The sequence below is a fragment of the Cryptomeria japonica genome, chromosome 9 (genome assembly GCF_030272615.1).
Source record: "Cryptomeria japonica chromosome 9, Sugi_1.0, whole genome shotgun sequence".
NCBI lineage: Eukaryota > Viridiplantae > Streptophyta > Pinopsida > Cupressales > Cupressaceae > Cryptomeria > Cryptomeria japonica.
In genome coordinates, this window is record NC_081413.1 from 242910916 (window position 1) to 242927623 (window position 16708).

Here is a 16708-nt window from a genome sequence, read left to right on the forward strand (position 1 = left end):
TGGATAAGTAATATGGTTTGGAATTAAAATATGCAATTTGTATTCTTGATGAGACATGTTAAAAGGAAATGGTGTAAATGTTATGATAATGGTATTAGTCTTGAAATGATGTCTTTAACTAATGCTTTAAGTAGAAGAAATTTTATACCTCGATAGGATGTATGAGTATGAGTAATATTGGAAGATATCTTACAACATGTTTATGAGTTGTGATTAAAGAATTTGAAATTATAGTATCATACTTCGTAGACAGTGATCTAATGATTAAATTGAAATTTTATAATGCTTGGGATGTAATTGAATGTTCCTTATGAAAATATTGTATGGATGAGCTTAATGAATGAATTACTAACCTTATTAATGGAAATTACTAGTATGTGTATGAGTAGATGGTAAAATGAATGCTTGTCTTTTAGGGAAGGTTTAGGATGTATCATGTGTTATGGTGTAAGATTATATCTCCATTTGGTAGATGTTATTAGTGGTTATGGAATTAGGATATTGTATCTTAGTTTGTGTTGAGATGAATTCATGTAGTTTCTTAATTTGTAATAAGATGATTGCTGGTTAATTGATAGTGTAAGAAATTTTATGAGAATTAAATGGGCTATGTATTAAATGTTTAAGGAGACTTTGTGATTATTGCCTTATGTACTTTAGGAATCATGATGAAGTAATAGGCATGCTAGGAGTATAGAATAATAAATGATTATGTGGAAGTTAATTGTAAATGGAAATTATGTTAATGCAATGTAAGGGTTAATCTTGGTATGTGAATGGTGATGTTCATAGTCGAAGGTTGATTAATGGTAATAAGAAACATTTGGACTTGGTGTATAAAATGAACCTAAGAGAAAAAGGGAAATATCTATGCATTGAAAGATAGAATCTTATATTAAATGAAAGATTAAGTAGGTTGCATACCATGAGTGTTAGGTATTGCTAGGTTGTACCTATGCTTGAAAAATGATTAAGATTATTAGGTATTGATCTAGAAGAAATTATATGTTTATGGCTTATGTAGGTAGATTAAGTAATGGCATTGAGATACCCTACGGAGTTAGCAGTAATGATTTATTATATTCTACTTGTGTAATTGTTTGAATAGCTTGAGTGAATTATTCTATATTCATAACACTTAAATGTTGTTTGTGTGCTCGCTGCATTGTTTAAGAGATGTTATGTGTTGTATTGTTAAACAAAAAAAATAAAAATTAGTGTGTATTTAGCTATATTTCTCTGGGGTATTTTGGTCGGCATTACATTTCACCCTTTCTTGCTTCACTGCCTCCTAAGTAAATCCCATCTACACTACCACTTCCTCAACCATCTTAGATACTTTCCTCTTCCTTGTAGGTGTTGTGAACTGCTTGTGCAACTCCATGTCTTTTTCCATGAAGGTGTCAAATCTTCCTTCTTTCTTATCAACTGGCTAACTCAACATGTGTTGAGGATAGGTATCAAGGGTAGAAACATCAATTCATAACCCGTCGAAAGAATCCATACAATCCTTGGCTCAATGACTTCCATTAGACATTGTTCTTTATCAACCATGAAGCAAATTGTTTTCTCATACTTCTCCACCATGTCTTTTGGGATTCTTTCTCTTCTCTTCCTTGTGGCTTCAAAAGTTTTGAAATAAAACCACATAGTTGATATCCTCATTGTGCCATCACCAACCCCCATAATCTCTTCCTTGATTTGCATAGCAACTGGCTTGTCATAGGCCCATTGGACCTTTCCTTCAACACTGAGGATTCCATTCATGAAATATAGAGCTAAACAGATAATAAGGATGCCAAACTTAAAGGTTTTCTTCTTGTCTTGTTTACTTTTCTTCAAATTTCTCAATAACTCATTCAAGAGAACCATACATAAATCATACCTCTTGTCTACCTTCAACATCTGATAAGAAGAGCATATTGTTGTTTCAGAGAGAGAGTTTTGTCTGCTTGACTGGTATACTTTATATCCAACCACCATTGATGCAATCTTAGCATCATGCTCCAGAACGTCATTGATTATCATTTCTCTATTGTCAAATTAAGAACTAGTGGCAGCAATCACAGAGTTGTTTGATATTTTTCTTAAGCTTGGAACTTCACCGAATGTGCTCAGATAAGTCATGATCTAGATTTCTTGCTTAGTGATATTGTAAGGCTTATCCAACCACATAAATTCATTGTGAATTATGTTGAGTTTGTACTAGATCCATTCTTTCTCATCAAATTTCGGAAAGTGTATGAACTAAGAGAAACCCTTGACCTACAAATGCAGATATTCAAGCTTGAGATTCCCCAAGCTATCCATTAGATGATTGTTCTACAGGGTCAACATGTTAACATTGCAGAGTTCTTTAAGATCATAGTGGATATATGCCCTGATATCTTCATTATGAAGAACGTCATAGGCTACAGAAGAGAACGCTCCTTCCGAATCATCCTCAACTAATTTGAAAGGATGTCTCTTAAAAATGGGTCAAGCCCTATCCTTGATTTCCACAACCAGCAAGATAGCAATTCTAGACACAAATGCCATTGAGAGCTTAGATTTTTCAAAAATTGATAGCTTGAAATAGATAAATACCTCAATTCATAATTGGGGACATAAATTTTCTTTTGGATCATTGTAGTTTCTGTTTAGATCACCAAATTACTTTTCTCTACTGCTCTAAACTTTCTCTTGATCCCATTGCAAAAAATAAAGCTTTCAAATGCCTTTTTAACCTTCGAAAACTCTAATTTCAAGTTGACAAATGCACTAATAAGGTTCAATCAGATGCCCTATTCAACTTCAATCAACTCACCAAATTCAAAGATCAACATGAAGATTTCTAGATAGTCATTTCTAAATATCTGCAATCTACCATGATCAATCATAGATCTCTCCAAGGGGGTTCTACAAGATTTTGCATGAAGATGTCACCCCCTAAGGGAAAATGCCTTAGTTACCAGATGACGATCTTGCACTAGATTTAGGTGCAAATCCATTTTCTTCTTTGGATTCATCCTTTCTAACCCACATATTCTCATGCTTGTATTTGATATCCTCTACCTTTGCCTTTCCTTTCTCATCTAATTCTTTCTTGTCTACCAGAGCACTCTTGTTCACATTTTTCCTTCTACAATATTTTGCAATGTGACAAGTTTTATTGCATGCATGCCAAACAACATTCTGCATAGGTCTAAAGTTGATCTGATTCGGTCTCATCCTACATTGGTTAGAGATGTGTACAAACATCCCACAAGCATAGCATATCTTGTTTTAGAAATTATTCATTACTGCTTTACACATATTTGACTTGTGACCAAAATTATTACATATGAAATACTGACCAGTAAAGGTAGGACCATTGTTCACAGTATTCATCTTATTTTTGCATTGAATCACCATATGACCAAAATTTATTGCAATTAAAGAATATACCATTGAATTTATGAGCATTAGGTTGTCTTACCAAAGAATTCTTTTTCTTCTTCTGATTAGGTTTTGCATTTCTTTGTCCAGATCTGGAGGATTCTCCTTTCTCAAATCCAAGTCCTTCCATGTCCTTTTCATGTCTCTAACTTTCTAGCATCTCATCAAGCCTTGTTGACATAGCATTGAATTTGTCTTTGTATTAATTTGTAGTAGAAAATTCATCTCTTACGGAAACAATCTATCTTTCAAGTTCTTGACCATTATTTCTTGATTTTTGTTAATTCAAGCTTCAACTGATCATTCTGATAAGTAAGCCTAAAGCATTCATCTACTCTTTCCTTCAATTATTGACATTCTTCTTCTAGTCCTCAATCTCTTTAGTTATCCTAATCACAATGGATTGCATCTCATTCTTAAATACAACATTCTCTCTTTCAAGCTTGTCAACTTTTTCTTGATTTTCTATGCATTGATATTCTTTCTCCTCCACCATATCCATCAATTCCTTTCTCTTGTCTCTTGTAGAATTCACTTTATCCTTGAAATAATTAATGAAGTCTCTAGCTACATTAAAGTTTCTTTTTAAGGTATTGATTTCATTCCTTGAATGAATCAAGATCCTCAAGTGCCACACTAAGCTCTCTCTGAAAACCAGAATCCATTGATTCAATCTCCTAGACCTTCCTCGGGGGAACTAGGTTCTAATACCAATTGTTGGAATCAAGGAACACTAAAAGGGGGGTGGGGGGGTGAGTTAGTATTCTATCAATTTTTTTGACTTGACTATAAACCACCAGAAGCATAGTCATGAAATTGAAATATAGAAACACAAAACAATCAACCACAAAATAATAACACTAGGATTTTTACGTGGAAAGATAAATAGGAAAAAACATAGTAGGATGTGAACCCCCAATATTATTCCATTATAGCCTATAGAAAAACAATATTACATGAGGGGGAATACATAGGCATTCAAGAACACTTCCTAGAGCTCACTACTCAATTAGAAAAGGTCTACAACCCTGGAAGGCTCACTACCTTACTAATTAATTACAGTAATGAAATACAATGAAATAACTCCAAAATAGCATCTAACAATGCCTAGATGAGTTTTGGTTAAGTTCCAAATCTCTGACTATATCTTCTCCATTGATCTGCCCTATTCTCCATCTCAGTCAACTACTAGATCAAGAATGCATAAGTGAAACTATGCTACAAAGGATTCTCGATCACCATTCGCTCGCATATCAATCATACCACACCCCAAAAATATATTCTTGTTAGAATCAGGGATCACTAAGAGGGGGGGTGAATTAGTGATCTACCAGAAGTCAAATCCAAAAACTTATTCTTTATCCATTGGTTAGAAATGCATAATAGAAAACAACATAAACATACAACAAAGAATCCACAAATCCACAAGACCATAATTTTTACGTGGAAACCTAGAAAGGGAAAAACCACAGTGGGGCTGGAATCCACAATATTCATATACTATGTCTAGGAGTACATAAATATTACATAGATGGGGAATGCACTTGCATTCAAGCTCACTGCCTAGAGCTCATTGCTCAATTATAATTACCCAGAAGGCTACAACCTTTAGGGAAGTCTCATTGAATTACAATTTTATTACAATGAGTAAATCCAATGAAATGTACTCTCAAGTAGCATCTGAAAATGCAAGAATGGGTTCCGGTTAAGCACTGAATCTTTGACTATCTTCGCTCTGCTAAATACTTTGTTTCTATCTTAGTCAACTCAATAATGAAAGTGGGCACATGAAACTACACTCAATCGCACCAAAATGGATCACCACATCACTTAATGAAAATCAATCACCAATTCAATCTTATATATCCGATCTTAACATAAAAGCAACCTCCTTTAAGTTGGCTTTAAGAAGTGTAACATGTAGCTCCAAGTCGGCTTCAATCTCGAACAAAACATAGCACCAGACCAAAATATTATAATCACATGCTTCCTAAGGATCTTACCATTCACCGAGATCACAAAAACAATCTCCAAAAACACCACAATCATCGGAAATAATTTCGGACCAAAACATTACCGAAATACCCTATTTTACTAGTTAACTGCCTATCGGTTAACTCTAGCTTCCAGATAAGATGAATCACGACCATTGGATCAAATCTCCAAGAATATTTTCCATCAATGAAAACCATAGACCATAAATCAAGCATTGAAGATCACCGGATGAGTGCCAATTGCCAAAAATCTCCCCCTTTGGCATTGATGGCAACACCTATGAAACCTTTACACTGGATGAAAGAATGTGTAGACACTTAAAAATAATTATTTTAATTATTCCTCGCATAATTAATTAATTAATTATGTTAATTCAAATTCCTCTCAATATTAATTAAATATAATTAATATTGTCACTATAGCATATGATTGATTTATTTAATAAATCAATCATTTTCTTTATTCTTCTAAAAAAGTCAAATCCTCACAAATATTCCTCTTAGCTAATTAATTTCAATTAATTAGTTAACCTACATGATTCCTACAAATCATCTTCTTAATTCATTCTTCTAAAAACTCCCTAAACTCACTTAACATTATTCTTCTAATTTTTTATTCCCTCTACTCATTCTCTCTCCTACTAAAATTCTCCTACAAATATTAATCCAACCTAACATTTCCTCTAATCCCCCTCCTAATGAGTCGTTAATGGTTAATCATCATGATTAGCCACAAAGTCAACTCTTTGTCCTTTTCATCTAGCCACTAGCTTTAAGTGCTCTTTTCCTAGGTGAATGTAAGATTTTCAAAATCACACATTCCTCTAGGTATCCCCTCTCCCAAAGAATTTTTAATTCTTTTTTATTCCTCTAACCCCCATGATATCCTTTTTTGGAGAATTTTTAATTCCTTCAATGCATCTTGTGGAGTGTGGAGATATGAAATGCCTTTAAGGCATATTTCTTGGTCTCCACACCCTCTCTTGGACTTTGTGTGAGCTCACAAGTAAATCTTATCCCTTCATCTTGAATTCATCCTATCCATCCATTTTCCTCTCCTCTTCCTATAAAATAGGGCTCCATCCCTTCATTCAAAACATCTTGAAATCCAGTAAGTTTATGTTGCCCTTTTGAGCCTAGGAAATCATCTTGGCAACTTGATCATCTCATCCTTATCATTTTTCAAATCCATTCCATTTGTGCACAACATTGGAGAGCCATCCACATCTAGCAATCAAAGGAGCATATCAAGTGGAGCATTATCAAGGGGCGTCTTCACTTCATCAAGCTCAATCCAAAGGAGAAGGTAAAATAGCAAGGTGAAGTGGTCTTTTAATGATATTTTAGCATTCTGCATGTTTATTTGATTATGTTTTGATCATTTGACCTTCAAATCTATTTTTTCCTCTTCATTTTGGCACGCCCGATGGGACCCACGTTCCTAAGAACTAATGTTTTTTTTTTTTTAGGTTTTTGTGAGTTGTGAGATGCATGTTTCAGAATAGCGCGACTGTAAAAAAAAAAAAAATCTTTTTTTTGCAGGTTCCAGAATAGCGGCTCTGTATTTCTGTGCAACAACTTATTTTCTGTTTCTGTTTCATTTTTGTTTCTGTTCTTTTTCTGTTTCTGTTTCAGTTTTAGTTTCAGCACGATAGCTCTGCGATTAGTGCGAGTGTTTTTGTGAGAATTTGAATTCCTGTTATCCAATCTGTTATTTTCTCTATTATCTACTCTGTTTAATTATAATCCATGTGAAAGTAGGAGAGTACGTTCTTGTCTATATAGACAATCAGAAATCCAGACCTTTCACTTTTCTATTCTGTTTAGTGCGACTGTATGCTCTGACCGTAGAAAAGTGTGAAAATAGGAGTATGCTCTTGTCTATCTAGACAATCAGAAATCTAGACCTTTGACACTTTTCTATCTGTTTAGTTCTACTGTCTACTCTATTAATCTGTCTGAAATTTTTAGGCGCTAACTGTAGTCTGCATTTTTTTTTTCATTTTTTGTTATTTGCTCTATTTAAATATAATCTGTCTGACTGTAGGAAAGTGTGAAAGGAGATTATGCTCTTGTCTATCTAAACAATTAGAAATCTGGACCTTTGACATTTTTTTTATTCTGTTAAATTTAGGGTTTCTGCTCTGTTAAATCTAGGGTTTCTGTCTGCTCTGTTAAATCTAAGGTTTAAAAAAAAAAAATTGTTTTTTCGCCATATCTTCTTTATCTTGACTTCATTATCCTCCAAACTCCACCAGATTCTTCGCATTGCCATTTTCCACATTTTCTTCTTTGGGGGCCTTATCCCAAAAATCCACTTTTTGAAGCCTAAATCCCATATTTCTCTATTTTTAGTGATTGCCATAACTTCTTCCCCTTTTATCCAATCACCTCCAAATTTTTTTGATATTATCCATCTCCAACTTTTGCTTCTTTGCCCCTCTTTGACAAATTTTCTCATTCCTTCATCTCTCCTCCAAAATCCCCATTTTTCACTTGCCTATCCCTTGGAAAGTGCCAAAAACCTAGTCAAACCCCATTTACCCATCAAAGCTTTTTTCAAATCCACATTTGTCATTAGTAAAAAAGTTTTTATTCATGTTTTTCTATTAATTCCCAAAAAATTAAAAAAAATTAATATTTTTGTCATTTTGTTGTTTTTTGCAGGACGTTTGTTGAAGACTATTTTTCCAAACTAATCAAATTGTTTTGCAGGACACTTGTTGAAGACTCCATTTTTTTCAAACTACTAATCAAGTTGTTTTGCAGGATGCTTGTTGAAGACTCCATTTTTCAAAACTACTAATCAAGTTGTCTTGCAGGTTGCCTAGCTAGTCCAACCAAATCTTGTGCATTTATTTAAACTAGGCACCTAGATATTAATTAAAATGGAATGAACCATTGTCTTATGTGTCTTTAAGAAAAGCGTAAAGGTAGGAAAGTATGGTCTCATCTTACTAGAAAATCAGAAATCTAGACCCTCCAACCTTTTCTTGTTTGATTGTATGTTTACCTCTAGCGGGCCTGCCCTCCCAACTTGCTCTTTGAGAAAGTAAGAGGGGAACGACCCAAGTGAGTACACCCGGACCTAGGGTTCCCAACTCACTATAATAAATAGGCCATTGACTACAAAAGGGTTAATGGTTGGGGCTATATGAGAGTTCACTCTCACATTGGGTGCTTAGTAGGATCCTAGAGATCTCAATCACGCTTGCATGACTACTAAGTTCTTAGTGCTTCGTTGGGCTATAGGCCTCAATTGCGCTTGTGCAGCTTTGAAGGGTAGCTCCTAATGGGAAGACTTACTAAACACCTTGTTCATAGTGGCCAAAAAACCTTCTAGTCATTGGTGCAGGAGGTCAGACCTCTGAAGCAGCCCATATTCTTATGGCCCTTAGTAGAGACACAAAGTTTGCCATGAGGAGTTTTCATGGGAATTGATGCTTGGCTGCCCCAAGAAGTGAGTGTTGTGGAGGGGAGCCAGTGGGGTCAAGCATCTAAGTGTCCACTCTAGGTAAGTGTATATGGGAAACCAATTGGGATTCAATGACTATTGTCCTTGCTAGCCTTAAGAATGTTGTATATGAGCATGAGTGTCTTTGATATAATATGCATTTGATCATTGTGTTTTCTTTGTTTGATACATACTTGCCAAGAGTAGACTAAAAACACATCACTATCCCCAAACACTTTGCAAAAACATTTGTCATGACACAAACAATTGTCTAAGTCATTACCCACACAAATTCCAAAATTACGTCAAAACTCTGTCCATCCCATTTTTCATAAGCCTAAGAGAGAAGCTAAGAGTCCATCATCTTCATCAACATTCAAGTTTGTCCTTTGAAACACCAACTATAATCCAAACCAGGGTGGTCATATCCCTTCATACAACTTGCCATTCGAATCAATCCTTCATGTTCATACCAAAGACAACCTAGTCATCAAATTTCTTCTAAACCATCACTACTATACCTCCTCCATCAATCATCCTCAAATTTCCTAAGTCCTCTCATCACAAATTTCTTAAGTCCTTTCATCACAAATATCATGTATGGTCGCAACTCGATCCCAAAAGAAAAAGATGGCTGAACAACAATATGGCATGTCGAACATTGATGTCCTATATGAAGATCCCATGCAAGATCATACACAAAGTGGGCAACCTAGTGATCAAGATCAAAGTCAAAATCTTGACATGGTTAACCAAGATGAACTTTGTCCGGAAGTGCAAACTTTCCTAGTGGATTCTTATAACCAAGAGATGATGGAAAAGTTTATTAAACACAATCTTACTACATTTTTGAAAACTCTCCTTGAACATGGAGCTCAACTTCCGCCTTAATTTAATAGATCCGCTCTCACCCAACAACCACAAGGAGACCTCGCTCCCACACAAAGTGCTGCACCTACTATTCAAACTCAATCAATTGTAGCCCCATCAAACATCTAGGCTCAATCAATGCCACCTGCGGTACCTCCCACCATGGTCTCCATCCCACCTTCTTCCTCCTTACCATCCATACCACTATCAAATCCAATCTCATCCATTCTCCAACAAACTTCTATACCACCTCCTTCTATTCAACCACAAATTTCTATTCCAAAAAATTCCCTTCCTCCCAACAATGTCATAAATTTTATCTGGGCCATATTCAATCCCATCACAATAGTTGGCGGAGTGCAACCAACTGTCCCTCAAACCCCAGCAACATCGGTCATCACATCCCACGTTCCCACCTCCTCATCATATCAATATATTGGTGGTGGTGCACCTTCTTTGCTTCATCCAATTCTTGGGGCAAATACAATTCATCAATATCAAAGTCCACAACAAGACCTCATTAAGGAAATTCAAGACATGAAGAATATCATCAAGGACATGAAACAAAGGAGTAATAAAAGGAAAAATTACTCATTCGAAGAGTTTTGCCCTTGTCCTTATGACCCGTCTATATCAGTTGCACCATATCCCCCAAGATTTGAGATCCCTAAATTCACCAATTATGAAGGCAAAGGAGATCTCCGCGACCATGTCCTAGAGTTCCACATCTTAGGCCAAGAAGTCTCCTATAGTGACCTTTATCTTCGTAGACTCTTTCCCAAGAGTCTCATGGGAGATGCCTTGGCATGGTTCTCATCTTTACCATGAGGTTCCATTGTCTCTTTTCCAGACTTGGCAGAAAAATTTGTGGCCCACTATGCATACAACATGGGTAATGATGTATCTATGATAGACTTATGTAATACAAAACAAAGGCTCGGAGAAACCTTCGCCAATTTCCTACAAAGATGGCAACATCTTATCAAGAAATTCCACTAGGACATGTCAGAACAACATCAAATTGAGCTATTCCAAAAGAACTTGGTGCCTGAACTTTCAAGACCTTTAATATCTCAATGTATCAAATCCTTCCAAAAATTGATAAATAAGGGCCTTGCCCTCGAACGTGTCTTGTTGGAGGAAGGAACGTTGAAACATTACCAAAAATCAACACAAAGTTCTTCCTCTTATAACGACAAGCCAAAATTCTGGTCCAAAAACAAAAATGTGGTCAATGATGGTATAACTGATGCAAAGTGGGTCCAAACCATGGCCGCTCCCCCAAAATCCACCACCAACAATTATCAATTCAACAACCAAAATCAATCCCAAAAACCTCACAGCAATGTCTCAATCTAGGGATGACCACCCCGATCGAATAACAGGACTCCAAGAGATTTCACTCCTCTGGTTGAGCCTATTGAAGTGGTGTTTGAAAACCTTGTCCAAGCAGGTATAGTGGTTTTTCCAATCACTCACCCGTTTGACCCCAATCAACCTAAACCAAGATGGTATAATGAAAATGATTATTGTGAATACCATCGTATCAAGGGACATGATACATGAAAGTGTATGAAACTAAAGATCTACATACAAGATCTCATTGATAGAGGTGAGATTGAGATAGCAAATACAAAACTTGGTAATAACAATGACAAACTCAAAATGTACCAGGAACCCTTCCTGAAGCATGATAAAGGAAAAGGCTTATCATCTAACACAATGGGTTATGACTGCGCTAATCAGATAACCGGTTTTGATTTTTTAGTAGGTCGCATTGAACCTACAGACAATCATGTCAATGTCATAACCATCCAAGGAGTCAATTCTCCTTCTTCCCAAAGTAGACCAAATCCTACTAGGATAGTCATTCAAGGTGCCACGCCTTCCACCTCCCATTTCCAGAATGACTGCAATGCAACTACACACTGAGGAAGAGTCACCATCCAAGGAGTTCCTCTCCCATCAAACCCCCCACCCATGTCTTCCACCCACTGATATGACCTCCTTGATCAACTTGGGAAGACACCTGTGCAGATCTCCATTTTGGAACTTCTCAAGACCTCACCGATCCATAAAGAAATTTTGGAACAAGCCCTTCTCCAATCACATGCTCCAGATAACATCAACGCCACCCAATTCCAAGCCCTCATTGGAACCTTGCTGCCCAATAGCACATTGTATTTAACTCCAAAGATGCTCCTGTAGATGAAGACCATAACAAACCTTTGCACATCAAAGCTCTTATCCACAAGCACAAGGTCAAACATATCCTAATAGATGGTGGATTCGGGCTTAATTTGTGTATATACAAATTAATAAAATAATTGGGACTTTCTAAGGATCTGATAGACACATCAGAAAGGATCACAATAAAGGCATATGATGATGCAGAAAGAATTTCAAAGGGCGTGGTCACCTTACCTCTTCAAGTGGGCCCCATTACAATTGAAACCCCTTGCCAAATACTAGATCTTGACCTCCCCTACAACATGCTCCTCAAGAGGCCATGGATTCATTCCTTGTAGGCCGTACCCTCCACCTATCACCAATGCATCAAATTCCTCTATAATGGAAGAGAGATCACTATCAAAGGTGATCCCCAACCTTTTCAATATTGCAAACTATTAGAGGGGAAGCATCCATATCATTGCCCACTAAATAGACCCTCGCCAATGCCTCCATTTGACACATCAAATGTTGCCTCCACATCATCCCAACTAGATAATAAAATCAAGATCTTGGACAATGGCTATGGAGAATACGAATTGGAGGACGTCTTATTAATAGGCAACCTCCCTCTCTCTCCTAAGTCATTTGGCAAACCAAAAGAGATAAAAAAGGACCCAAAACCAGTCATGCAATGCCAAAACACCACCTTCCAGCAATGGGGCCCACTTAATAATGAGAGCCTTGAAGCAGATATCTCTTCATGGCTATACCGGGAAGAAGATGAAGATCTAACAAGCATCTGCCATAGTTGAAAAAATGGGTTACAAAGGACACGGCCTGGGACCAGAGGAGAAAGGAAGAAAAACACCCATAAATCTTATCTCCTATAGATACAACAGAAGCTTGGGGTACACCTCAGTGCCTAATTTTACTATCGTCGTTGCCCCTTCTAGTCCTTCGGATATCGAAAGCGCTGACGAAGATGAATTTAATGAAATGCCTTATGAATATGAGAAAGATATCTTCTTGGATGCTTACATCAATACCATCACCCCCGTAACCCCTCCCACTTCACATGAGCTACATCTTATCCATCCTGAACTCATTGATTGGGGCCAATGAGACAAACCCACTTTAGATATCTGCACCGACGATAATGCTCTCATTGCTCTCCTAACAGTGCAAAATATAGAAGATTGTAGCAGAATTGAGGGTATTCAACTACATGAAAAGGGATACTTTGGTAGTCAAGTCAATGCCCTTAGCCACAAAAAAGATAATAAAAGAAAAAGATATGATTCCCTAGGTGAAAACCTCCGTGGGGTGCCTTTGGATGAACAAGAAATAAAAACAAAGGGCGTATCTAAAAGTGAAAACCTGGAAAAGGCAATTGACGATGAGTGATTTGACCTCCCTACCATTGGTTACCTTCCACAGGACAAATCAAATTTATTGATAGAAGAAATAGACAGCATCAACATGGGCACCGAGGTCATTCTGAAAAATGTGCTCATTGCCAAATCCCTCACAGAAATCAAGAAACAAGACTTCATCAACTTCCTTACAGAGGTAAAAATCAATTTTGCATGGTCCTATTTCGATATGCCAGGGTTGGACCCTGCCTTGGTTCTTCACAATCTCACCATCCGCCCAGATGCAAAACCTGTAAAACAAAAATTGCACAAAATGCACCCACATATTGCATTCCTGGTCAAGGCGGAACTCCAAAAGTTGTTAGATGCAAAATTTATCAAACCAAGAGATTATGCTGAATGGGTCTCCAACATTGTACCTGTCGGCAAACCTGTTGGGCGCATCTGCATCTGCACAAATTTCTAAGATCTAAATATAGCTTGTCCTAAAGATGATTTTCTACTCCCCAATATAGACATGATTGTGGACCTTACAACAGGACATGAAATGTTATCGCTAATGGATGGGTTTTCTGGATATAACCAAATCAGGATAGCAAATGAGGATCAGCATAAAACAACATTCACAACACCATGGGGTACCTTCTGTTATTGGGTCATGCCTTTTGGCCTTAAAAATGCTAGAGCTACGTATCAATGGGCAATGACAATAATTTTTCATGACCTCTTGGATAGAATTATGGAGGATTACGTGGATGATCTGCTAGGAAAATCTAAGACAAGATAAGAACACATCCCCATTCTAAAACAGATCTTTGAAAGATTGGAAAAATACAAGCTGCGCCTAAATCCCAAAAAGTGTGTATTTGGCATCACATTGGGAAAACTACTAGGATTCATTGTTTCCCACAGAGGCATCGAGGTTGATCCTGCAAAGGTAAAAGCTATTATGGAAATGCCTCTACCAAAAATGCTCAGAGCGCAGTCTCCAGGGAAAACTCCAGTCTGTCAGGCGTTTCATTTCACAGCTAGCAGAAAAGTGTCATCCATTTGCACACCTATTGCGTAAAGACACAAAATTTAAATGGGATTGCCTATGTCAAAAGGCCTTTGAGAAATTAAAAGAATATCTAGCATCACCTCCCATATTGATGCCTCCTACTCCTGGAAAACCCCTTATTTTGTATATATGTGCTACTACAGTGACATTGGGGGCATTATTGGCGCAAATAGATGATCAAGGGAAGGAACACACCATTTACTACATGAGTCAAACATTGGTAGGATATGAACTCAATTACACTCCAATTGAAAGAGCATGTTTGGCATTAGTGTTCAGCACACAGAAACTATGACACTATATGCTAAATAATAACACAAAATTAATTGCTAAAATTGATCCACTTAAATATCTCTTGTTCAAAGTTGCTCTCATTGGTAGAACCACCAAATGGGTCATGCTCTTAAGGGAGTTTGACATTGAATATGTGGATAGAAAGGTAATCAAGGGACAAGTCATTGCAGATTAGTTGGCTGAAGCTCCACTACCAGGCGACCATCCTCTTCTCATAGAATTACCAGATGAGTTCATTATGACTATTACCACATCCTCCACATGGAAATTGTATTTTGATGGCTCCTACACTTAAAATGGATTAGGGGCAGGAATATTATTGGTCACACCTCAAGGAGATGGCATCCCCAAATCATACAAGATAGCCTTTGCATGTGCCAATAACATAGCAGAATACAAGACCCTCATCACAGGTTTACGCTTGGCTATCCACTAGAAAATAAAAGAATTACAAGTCTATGGTGATTCCCAACTCATCATAAAACAAGTCAATGACGAATACCAGACAAAAGATGATAAACTCCTTCCCTACGGTACCATGGTTGAAGATCTTAAGCAACATTTCATGGCAATCAAGTTTGACCAAATCCTATGAACAAACAATAGGGTTGTAGATGCAATGGCCACCATTGGCTCCCTCCTTCAAATTTTAGCACACTGTTAGAAGTGTGAGTTCTTGGTTGAGCAATTGTTTATACTGGCATACAACCTATTAGAGTCTGAAATGGTGTGTGTTCTCGTTGGTCCTGAGTCCCCTTGGTACCAAGAAACCTTCACTTTCCTCAAAGACAACACCATTCCCCCACACCTCACCAAAGCCCAACAACAAACCTTCATCCGCCGATGTGCCCGTTACACCATCCTTGCAAACACCTTGTTCAAAAGGCATTTTGATGGTTCCCTCCTAAGGTGTTTAGATAAACAAGAAGCAGAATGGGCATTACACGAAGCACACGAGGGTATCTATGGGGCACACTCAAGTGGACTCACATTGGCTAAAAAACTTTTGAGAATAGGATACTATTGGCCTAAAATGGAAGAAGATGCATACAATTATGTGAAGAAATGCATCCCTTGCCAGTAGCATGGCGACAAGATTCATGCACCATCACAAGAATTGCAGCCATTCATTACATCATGGCCCTTCTCGCAGTGGGGGCTCGATCTCATTGGGAAAATCCACCCTTCATCTTCCAACGGACATAAATTTATTATCACCACCACCAAATACTTCACCAAGTGGGTAGAGGCTATCCCTCTTACTTTCACCACCGGCAAGCAAATATCCAAATTCATCCTGAACTACCTAATCTACCAATATGGCATCCCAAAAGTTATCATCACAGATAATGGTAAACAATTTAAGAACTAGGATGTCAAAAAACTCTACCAAAAATTCAACATCCAACAACACTTCTCCACTCCATATTACCCCCAAGGCAATGACCAAGCTGAGGCTTCTAATAAAACCCTAATAAAAATCCTCAAAAAGATAGTCAATGAAGCAGGTCGTGATTGGTACCTCCAAATCCATCCTGCATTGTGGGCCTGCCGCACCTCCATCCACACCCCCATAGGTGCCACTCCTTATTCCTTAGTATTTGGTTTCGAAGCCATCCTTCCCCTTGAGATCGAGATCCCCTCTCTAAGGGTATCGCTGCAAAACATCCTACTAGAGGAAGAATATAGAATTTCTCGCTTACAAGAGCTATAATTATTAGATGAAAGGAACCTCAAGGCCTTGAATCATCTCTGGGTATATCAAAACTATCTATGCATGAGTTATCATAAAAATGTCAAAACCCGAGAATTCCAAGTTGGTGATCTTGTCCTCATGGAAAATCAGAAAAATCTACAAGAAAGAGAAAAGAAAGGAAAGTTCGAGCCTAATTGGCTTGGACGATATGTAATCACAGGGAAATATGGATCAGGAGCTTATCAGTTGGCTACTCCTGAAGATGATCCTTTGGATGATCCAATGAATATCATGCACCTCAAAATATTTTATGCTTAGTCCTTAGAAAGTCTTAAATTGTCAAAAATAAAATAAAATAAAGAAAAATTAAAAAAAAAA